This window comes from Pararge aegeria, chromosome 25, assembly GCF_905163445.1.
Source record: "Pararge aegeria chromosome 25, ilParAegt1.1, whole genome shotgun sequence".
Classification (NCBI taxonomy): domain Eukaryota; kingdom Metazoa; phylum Arthropoda; class Insecta; order Lepidoptera; family Nymphalidae; genus Pararge; species Pararge aegeria.
In genome coordinates this window covers 9519212-9528739 of record NC_053204.1, presented here as the reverse complement: position 1 = coordinate 9528739, position 9528 = coordinate 9519212, and positions in this window count along the sequence as shown.

Below are 9528 nucleotides of genomic sequence, written 5' to 3'. Positions count from 1 at the left end.
TTTTTAGATATGTAAGTATCACTGTAAAGTAGAATATGTGATCGTTGTGAAGATAAACGTTGCGTCGTAGTAGTTGAGTCTGCATCTACCTTTACATTTTATGTTGAGTCTCTTAGAACTGCCTCGTTGGTCTAGTGGTTAAATTGTTTAACTGCGGATCACAAAGTCTTGAGATCGATTCCAGGGCTGGGCCAAAAATCCCATCACCAGCCTGGAATTAGAAAATTGTTTTTTTCATTCCCGTGCTTCGGAGAGAATTTTGAGCTGTCAGTTCCGATTACTATGACTGACATGTGATAGTAATCGTAAAATCCCGCCGACCCACGTCGAAACAGCGAGGTGGGTTCACATTACAGAACTAGATGGCGCCACAAAAATCCTGCATCGCGCTAGCGAAGTGTTCACAAAGAATATATACAACTTCCAAACATGAATGTTCGGACCTCGATCCCCGAGCAAGATCACCCGCTCGAAGGAAGATCTTCCTATTGTTACGGTCGAGCGTATCACCATAGGCTCCCGTACAGCCATTTAAAGTTTTCAATCTCACGAATTATGAGATGATGCAGTCCAGTATGGGAATATTTAAATCATATCCCTAATCGGTTTCTACGCGACATCGTTCCGGAACGCCCAATCGCTTGGCGGTACGTCTGTGTCGTTAGGTTGCCAACGGCCAAAGCCTCTCACCAGACCAGAGTAGAGTAAATTTGGAAGTTATTAGTTTGGGAGATAGAACCCGAGACCAACATACGACTACAGCGCTAACAACTGCGCCAGGTCGTCTAAATATTAACCTAAATGCGCGGTTTTAAAGTCTTATTCTGTATATACTGATTTCTATTTTACAATCATTATGCATATGAGGACACACGAATTTAAACTTTAACGTGAATATTTTAACGTACTTTTTACATTGAACTTATATCACAACCGATTGAGCGTTCAAGTACGATGTCACGTAGTAACCGATTAGTGGTATTGTTTTAATATAAATGTCGTACGACCTAACAGATTAGCCCGATAAACTTGGTCTGCATCATCACTCATTATCAGGTGAGATTGCAGTCAAGGTCTAACTTGTAGTGGAATAAAAAAAAGTACCTAAAGGCTATGATGTCTCACAATATCCTTATTTATCAATATTTGCACGTTTGTTAAGAGTCTTGCCCGTTTACAATAAACCTAGTAGTCGCCTTAATGATTTAGGTGATTCCTAGAGAAAAAAACGTTCCACGAACGTTCGTAACGTTTTAAGCGTCGTTTACGTTCGTAAACCAACACTTACAGATACAGAAAATTGTGTTTTTTTTTAAAACCTTAAATTAAATATATGATAATACAAACACAAAATATCAAACCTTGTGGCAAGAACCATAGACAAGTTAGGTTATAATAAGAGTTGCTTATTGAAAAGCGATTGGTGAAAGTTAAATGCCTATGAATCCTCTACGAATAGGAAACTAAGGCATTGCTTTGTCCGTTGTTGGTGAAAACGGGCATTACAAACTTTAGAGCAAAATTAACCTAGACTAACTTGTTTTAAAGTCGAACATTCTTTTGTATGGATTTTTATTTGATTAACGGGGATTTCTTGTTGAAACGTGTGCACTAAGCACACGTTTCAACTCAACTTAAAAGTTATAAAAATAAGGTATATTTTACTCTGACGTCATAGTCTTACCATAGGCTCAATGTTTCCGAACATGCAAATCTCGTACTTAACGGGTAAGTATCAAAATGAGCTTGACGTCATTTGTATGCTAAATATAAATACTCCCCGTGCGGCTAGATGTGAAATCAGCTTTAGTAAATATAACTATAAATAATTAGTATAATTAATTATTAAAATGTAGGGTAGTTTTTATTTATTTTTCCAATAATGACGAACAATTCATTGCATACCTTATCACCTAATCGATAAGGCGCAAATTGCTTAAAATAAATTTGTAAAGCAATATAATATTCGTTTTTATTTAATTCCCTTTCCTTATATATCCTATCAATGAAGAAGAAAAATAAGACGACAGATTGGCACAGTGGGTGGCGACCCTGCTTTCTGAGTCCAAGGCTGTTGGTTCGATTCCCTCAACTGGAAAATGTTTGTGTGATGAAAATGAATGTTTTTCAATGTCTGGGAGTTTATCTGTATATTATAAGGATTTATGTATATTATTCATAAAAATATTTATCAGTCCTCGTAGTACCCATAACACAAGCTACGCTTACTTTGGGCCTAAATGGTGATGTGAGTACTGCCGTAGTATATTTATTTATTATTTTTATTTTCGAGTGTAATAGAATCGAATCGCTGTTGATTATTCTTTCATTTTTGAAGACTTTCGAACTTCGTCCATCGTCTGTCTCCGAAACGCTTCCTCAGATCTTTATGAAACTTACATGTTAACTTTTTCAGAACAAAAAATAATTATGCAAATCTTCAATCTATAATTGACGGTGTTAGGCCCGAACATATGTATTTACTTATTTATTTATTACACTTTATTTGTACACCAAAAAAAGAAAAAAAACGGACAGACAGTACAAGAGGAAACCTTAAAAGTAGGATACAAAAGGTGGCCTTATCGCCTTCTAGCAATGTCTTCCAGGCAAGTTTGGAATAGGAAAACAAAGAGAAACCGAACATGGGGGCGTATTATATTACTTAATTACATATATACTTATGAATAATTACACCCTACACCTTATACAGATTATACACATACAGGAATAAATAATCTTAATCATTTATTTGCAAAAACATGTCAAATTATAGATGTTACAAAAAATTATACAGAACGATGTTTAGCCCATTTAAAGGCATGCAAATTTTAACTTAAAAATAATTAATAACATTCAGAATTTGATTAATTACAATTAATTTCATTAAGGCTATATAATTACAACAATTAATATTTTATTAGTTATGTTTTAGTAGATTTAGCTTAGTTTATTTTGTTTATGAACTGCAGCAAAATATGACAGATTTTCATATGATAACAAATTCATTATTAAATAAATTAATTAATAAAAATTCAACACAAATCTTAAAAAAAATTATAAAATGCATATTTAATGTAATATTATATATATTCGGTATTAATATGTCAGTAAAATTTTATGTCAAATAGTAAAATCATTATAAAATATTATTTAGTATAAAATTTCATTCAATAAATTATATAAATTCTAATGTAATTCTTTCAATTGATCAGACAAATTGTTGTATATTTCAATAGACATACAATAACAATTTTTGCGATAAGTAGCATTTTTTTAAAACAGGAAGTAAGAGTAATACAAAACTAGATAATAGTAAGAGAGTAATATACAAAACAGATAAAAAATTCAAAACCTCAATTTTGAAGGAATTATTTAATAAATATATGTTCATTTATTTCAGTCAGGTTTCCATATTATAAAAAGTGTACGGCAATCATCGATCACTTTTTATTAGTGATCGATGACGGCAATATACTTTTCATCTCACCATTTATTATTATATTTTTTGGTTTGGTTGGTTAAAATATATACCGAATAGTATATTTTTTTTGTTAATAACCTCTTTAACTGCTATTTTCCTAGTAACCGTCGGAGTGAAAGATATTTAAAACCCCGAAACAAGCAAACGTACAAACGTAAAACCTTGAACCTACGGGGCATTCAAAAATTTCATGTTTGACAACGATGGCTTAATGGCCACAAATATAACACTGCGCGGGGATTCTCGCTCCACACTGGCCAGTGAGTGTTGATAGGATATCCTGTCGGACCCTTTAATGTTTCGGCAAGAGCAAAACGATATCGCGATGCAAAAGAATACAGCGCCATCTTGCGAAGGTCGGGGAAGCTTGTATGCCAATATGCGGAGATTACCTTTCTCAATGTGCAAACTGGTCGCCTTTAAATAGTGAATGACGATATAAAGTGTGACGATAAATAGTGGCTGGCGAGAGAGAGAAATAGATGCAAAAGGATGGAGGAGGCCTATGCTCAAAAATGGGCATTCCAATTGACGTAAAATACCTAACATTGACATACAACGTTTTTTTAAATGACAAATTAACATAACAACAATAATTAAGATTGAATTGATTATAAATTATTGTAAAATTTTGACATACACACACACTGACTGATTTTATAATGAATAAATTTATTAATTATTATTAAAAAAGAAAGAATGAATGAATGAGTGAATAAACTTTTATTGCACACTACATAAAAATGCAGGAAAAATTATAAAAAAAACTAGTTTACACGGTGTATTTATTTGTTTAGGCGACCTGACCCTATCGCAACATAGCGATCTCTTCCAAGCAACCGATGGCGTAAAACACTGCTCAAGAGTAGGTGGTGAATATTAACATCTATAATTCTTAGTAAGGAAAAAAGCTAAGATATTAACATTTGACTTACTAGAAAGGGATATAAGTAAGTGGTAATTACATATGGTCTGCGTAATGTGCAGAAGTCCTTTTTGGGATATAGTATAGGGTTTTATAAAATGATTCCGAAAATAATTCCGGACATGCCTACGCATAAGTTTCAATAATATGTTAAAACACATTATTTTATTATAGTGCACGGGAGATAAGGTGATCGTGCTCGGGGCAGATGTCCGACCAATCGTGTTTGGAAGTTGTGTGGTAAATTTTTGTGAACGTCGCGTTAGCGCGATGAAGGATTTTTGTGACGCCATCTAGTTTGGTAATGTGGAGACCGCCTCAAAGCGAGGTACTGTATAATTGATGAATTTCTTAATGACAAGGTAGTTTGGAAGCACAGCTTTTATCTCCCGCAAGATAGAAAAACGATTGTAAATGTCAATTTTACAAAAGAGCAACTGATGAGTATCTTCGGTGATTCTGCGTTCCGAACCGAGAGTTGACGTTCCAAAAGTGCTACTATTTAAAATAAAATAGATACAATCGTTCGTTCATAAATATTTTACTATTTCATACATGATATTTACTGTTTTTGTAATTAGTATGCATGTATTCTTAGTACATTTACGCACAAAAAACTCATATAAGTTGGCCTATTTCTCAAAATGGTTGCCTAGAATAAATCAGAATGAAGATGGTGGCCTACCTTTGTTATTTTATTTCTATTTTATTAGTGTGTGCTAAAAGCATTTTTTCTAAATGCAATAATACGGAAGAAACAACTAAGCAATTGGTTTTAAAGTTTGGCAAACTGAAAGAGGTAAATAAATAAAGGCACGTATAAAAGTAGCAATTCATATATTTTATTTTCTTATGTACATAACTGCGTCAGTCATAACTTTACGAAGATGCGTTTTGAAAGGTTTCGCCAGTTGAGTGTGCCGTCCATCGAACACATCTGCCGAAGCGGAGTCCGTGGGTTCGATTCCCACTACCTAGTTGTTGAATGTTTTTCAGTGCCTGGGTTTACCTGTATTTTATAAGTATTTATGTATATTATTCATAAAATTATTCATCAGTCATCTTAGTGCCAATAACACAAGCTACGCTTACTTTGGGACTAGATGGTGATGTGTGTCGTAGTATATTTATTTATTTATTTTATCTCCTAAAGTACGAAAGTCCTCGTTCAGTCATTTGAGTGTTTCTCAAGTCTTCCTTTATATTTCCGAACGTAACATTAAAATTTACATTCATTTTTTGATTTTTAACTGTGTGTCGATATCGTTATTAATTTTGATCCATTGAACACTGCTTATTTTTTGCAGTTTTGAGTTATATATTTTGAAATTACTGGAACTTCCGTATATGAAGTACATTCAGATTATTTAATATTCATCACCTGATTGATGGTCACTGCTGGAATTAGGTCTTTTGTAGGGAGTTCCAAAGTCAACACTCCTGGGCCGCTTGTTTTCAGCGGCTCCCAGCTCGCCTCGTTGGGCCGACCAACGCTGCGTTTACCGGGGTCGCCATTCCAGCACCTTGAGATCCCACCGTCCGTCGGTTACCCGAGATATGTGCTCCTTTGCCACTTAAACTTTGCGACTCGCTGACCTATGTCGGTAACTCTAGTTCTTCTACTGGTCTCCTCATTTCTGATATGATCACCACCAATAGCATTTCTTTATATGTGTATTATTTGTTTTCTTTACAGAGTTTGATATGGCCTGTTATTCAGGACAGGTTTTTATCCTGGCTCTTAATTTATTTTCTCTTCTCGGTAGTGCCGCCATGTCTAGCAACGATGGAGGTGTAATCTGGGATATTTGCCATTATCTTTATGTTGATGTATTGGATCTCATGAAATTTCCTTTGCGCAAACTGAAAGTCACATTACTACTTCTTTTAAACCACTTGCATATTTCATCTAAGACTTTTGGAGTATTCTTTTAAGGATAACGCTGGGTCTTTGTTTCTAGTTAGAATATTAGTATCATCGACGAACGCGGCAGTTGTGACACCTTCCACTACGACAAGTTCTACTGTGTATAACGTGTACAAAACAGGTTCTAGTATTGAGCCTTGGGGAACACCAATAATGTTGCATAGAATGTAGATGTTGCATCTATTTTCTCGTTTTGCGTTTTGGCAGAGTAGCTTTGAGTAAGACTTTAATGTAGGCAGTGGATGTGTAGTATGCATCTGTAATTCGTAGACATTTATGCCAAACCCAGTCTAAAGCTTCTTTTATTTCGAGGCAGACTAAGTTGCAGTATTATATGCAGTGTTTTTCATAATCTTTATTCTTTTCAATCTTATTTCGTGATGTACTTTTTTGATAGTGGAATGTAACTGTCGAACACATAACTTATATATAAGTGGGTATTATATTTTTGTCTTCCAAAATTGTTGTATTCGGCCTGGAATGTCCCAAATTTAATTTAATAATCAATGGTACGTTTGTACGAAGTGATTTCATTTGTTGGTTTGCCAGGGTTTAAGTTTCATTTATGATTTGTTACATGTTCACCCTCATATAATTGCAGTACACTTTTAGTTTATATAAGAAGTTCCGTCAACTAAGTTATAGTCGCAATAGTATGAAAATATTGCATTTGTTATTTAATATCTTAGCTGGCAACATTAACGTTGAATTTAGAATCCTGAATTGTTTGCCTTAAATCTTTTTGAATTCTAGCCTTTTTTAAGCAGAGTTTGCTTGCCTCTTCTTTATTTTCGGCTGCCATTTTATTAGACTTTGCTATCTCCAACTCCATTTCCAAGCGAATTTTGCTTGCTTTCTCTACGTTTTCCGCTGTCCTTTTATAAGATTCTGCTGTCTCCAACTCTATCTTTAAGCGAATAATGTTTGCATTTTCTTCGTTTTCAGCTGCCTTTGAATAGGATTGTGCTTTTTGTATCTGTAAACAAAAAAAACTAAGGTCACCAAAAATTTTCATTTACTGAACCCTATTTTAAGCACTTTAACCCGTAAAATCAGTCAAATCTGTATTGTTTAATTTACTCTCTATTTACACTTTTTCCCTCCTCATTGCCAAAGATATGTTTAATCTGTTTGTTTTAAGTCAGAATATTAAGATTTAACAAATAGTAAATAACACTGTACAGATTTTCCTGCTTTTTGCGGATTATACCAGCTTGAGCGTAATATTCATTCTATATCATGGAAATCCGCAAAGTAATACCTGTTTCTATTCAATATAGTAAAATTTGTATAGTAAAACAATAATGGTTTGAAGCTAAGAAGAAGTTCATAATGTAGCTGGCTATTTTAGTTCCATCACGCAAGACTCAATAAGAGCAAGCGAATTACTGCAGTTCGTATTAAACCTGTTTTATCGCTATGTAATCCTTTACATTAAACTAGCTATCGCCGCGAATTTCATTTCGCCTTAATATATTTTACATCTCAATGTCTTTATAAAGTAGAATACGTAAAATCATCTTACTCCGGAACCTCTCTATAGGTCACATCAACAGTTTTACGATTAGGTATAGACAACTTGACGTGCGCTGTCAGTTGTGTTTTGTTAGTAATGAACGGCTAGATAATTGTTTTGATTTTAAATTTAAAAAAATATTGTATTTCAATACTTATTCTCCTATTCCGGATTAACAGGAATCAAAGAAATCAAAAATAATGAAAATCGGTCCATCCGTTCTCAAGTTATAAATGGTGGAACTAACACGACTTTGTTTTATAGATGTAGAATATAGATATATATATAAGGACTGTCGAACGGGATAAACAGTATCCTATGTCCGTCTCCTGGTTCTAAGCTACCCACCCACCAATTTTCAGCCATATCGGTACAGCCGTTCTTGAGTTATAAATAGTGTAACTAACGGGACTTTCTTTTATATATATAGAAGGATTTTAAGTTTAATATAAACTTTGAACTCATTCATTCTGAATATGTCTATATAATTTCGAAGTTTATTATAATATACTATACAATTACCAGGTCTATATTTATTAGGTGTTCTGCGGTCAGTCATATCTTTAAGCAGATCTGTTATCTTAGGTTCCGCCATTAGTAGAGTGTCTCAAACATAAAGAAAAATCTTCTCTTCCAATATCTTAAATAACTCTTTACTTTTAGTCTTTTATTTTAAGTCCATTATTATCAGGCTTGCTGTAATACTTTGGAAGCAAAGTAGCTTGAGTGATTCTCAAACTTTGTTTTGCATTTCCAAGCGTTTCTTTACTTTATTACTTTTCTGTAACATTTATTAATTTTTTGTGGATTTAGTTGTTTTATATTTACGAAACATGGAATACTGTCAATTTTACTTTATCACTGAAACATCCCCAAAGTTGTATTCCGTAAATCCAGATAGGTTTTAGTATTACTCTTTAATTTGATGTCAATACTGTATAACAATAATGTTAGGGCCGGTCCAGTACTGTTTTTATACTGTTGAATTATAATATAAATTATAAATAGCTAAGTTTTGAGGATGCTTAGTATCTTCTACCTGAGGGAAAAGTTTTTTTGTCGCGAAGTAAAAGTGAATTTCGCATTACGCGCCAATTATCTTATACTATTTAGAGTTTTCTGGCCAGTGCTGGGTCTTTCTTGTTAGTCAGATTTGCAGTATATTCAGCGAACGCGGCTGTTTTGACAAATTCTCTACTGTATATCGTGTAAAAGACGGGTCCTTATACCTTGGACGACGCCAGTATTGTTGCGTAGAATTTAGGTGTGACATATATTATCTGGACTTTAGATAGTCGCTCGGATAGGTAAGGCTTTATTTTTATTATAAGCAGTAGATGCGTGGTACGTACGTCTTTATTACGTAGGTATTCATGCCAAACACAGTCAAAGGCTTATTCAAAGCCCAGAAAGACTATGGACTTCTCTTCATGCATTATTCGACTCTTCCACAGGTACACACAGTTATTTACCTGTTTGACAGTGGAAAGTTGTGTATTTATGTTGCTTACATCTCGAAGTGTGTGCACTCTAAGAAATGGAGTTTCTTCAATAATTTTGAAAGAATCGTTAGTTAAATTGTTGGTTAATACGATATTTAAGTAATTTCATTGAATGGTGTGTCAGTATTATTAAGAGTTCACACTTTCTCTTTGGTAAGAGTAGCCTTGCCTTTC